Source organism: Arachis stenosperma, chromosome 10 (genome assembly GCF_014773155.1).
Source record: "Arachis stenosperma cultivar V10309 chromosome 10, arast.V10309.gnm1.PFL2, whole genome shotgun sequence".
Classification (NCBI taxonomy): Eukaryota; Viridiplantae; Streptophyta; class Magnoliopsida; order Fabales; family Fabaceae; genus Arachis; species Arachis stenosperma.
Window position 1 is genome coordinate 78931737 of NC_080386.1, and position 1318 is coordinate 78933054.

At 38.2% G+C, this 1318-nt stretch overlaps 1 non-coding gene across 1 annotated transcript; it reads left to right on the forward strand.

Moving 5' to 3' along the window:
- Positions 1 to 330: 330 nt before the first annotated feature.
- LOC130958545 (small nucleolar RNA R71) lies at positions 331 to 438 on the forward strand. The gene has a single exon (XR_009077659.1). It is a non-coding gene; the product is annotated as a small nucleolar RNA R71 (small nucleolar RNA).
- Positions 439 to 1318: the final 880 nt, after the last annotated feature.

Below are 1318 nucleotides of genomic sequence, written 5' to 3' on the forward strand. Positions count from 1 at the left end.
TGAAGCATCCTTAGTACTGTTTGGTGCATTTTGCATTCCAGACAGACTTTGAGAAATCAAATTGACTTGTTGAGTCAATATTTTATTCTGAGCCAAGATGGCATTCAGAGTATCAATCTCAAGAACTCCTTTCTTCTGATTAGTCCCATTGTTCACAGGATTGCTTTCAGAAGTGTACATGAATTGGTTATTTGCAACCATTTCAATTAGCTCTTGAGCTTCTGTAGGCGTCTTCTTCAGGTGAAGAGATCCTCCAGCAGAGCTATCCAAAGACATCTTGGATAGTTCAGAGAGACCATCATAGAAAATACCTATGATGCTCCATTCAGAAAGCATGTCAGAAGGACATTTTCTGATTAATTGTTTGTATCTTTCCCAAGCTTCATAGAGGGATTCTCCTTCCTTCTGTCTGAAGGTTTGGACTTCCACTCTAAGCTTACTCAATTTTTGAGGTGGAAAGAACTTTGCCAAGAAGGCATTGACTAGCTTTTCCCATGAGTCTAGGCTTTCTTTAGGTTGTGTGTCCAACCATGTCCTAGCTCTGTCTCTTACAGCAAAAGGGAATAGCATAAGTCTGTAGACCTCAGGGTCAACCCCATTAGTCTTGACAGTGTCACAGATTTGCAAGAATTCAGCTAAGAACTGATGAGGATCTTCCAATGGAAGTCCATGGAACTTGCAATTCTGTTGCATTAGAGAAACTAATTGAGGCTTAAGCTCAAAGTTGTTTGCTCCAATGGCAGGGATAGAGATGCTTCTCCCATAGAAGTCGGGAGTAGGTGCAGTAAAGTCACCCAGCACCTTCCTTGCATTGATGTTGTTGTTGTTGTTTTCGGCTGCCATGGTTTCTTCTTCTTTGAAGATTTCTGTCAGGTCCTCTACAGAGAGTTGTGCCTTAGCTTCTCTTAGCTTTCGCTTTAAGGTCCTTTCAGGTTCAGGGTCAGCTTCAACAAGAATGCCTTTGTCTTTGTTCCTGCTCATATGAAAGAGAAGAGAACAAGAAAATATAGAATCCTCTATGTCACAGTATAGAGATTCCTTGAGGTGTTAGAGGAAAAGAAAAATAGAAGGAAAAGGTAGAAGAATTCGAACTTAATTAGATAGAGTTCGAATTGTGCATTGAGAAGGAGTGATACTCCATAAATAGAAGGATGTGGGAAGAGAGGAAGAAATTTTTGAGAATCAAGTGAAATATTTTGAAAACATTTTTAAAAAAAATTTAATTAATTTTCGAAAATCAAGAGTGAGAAAGAGATCAAGTAATTTTTGAAAAAGATTTTTGAAATTAGAAATCAAAAAGACATGATTTGAAAACTAT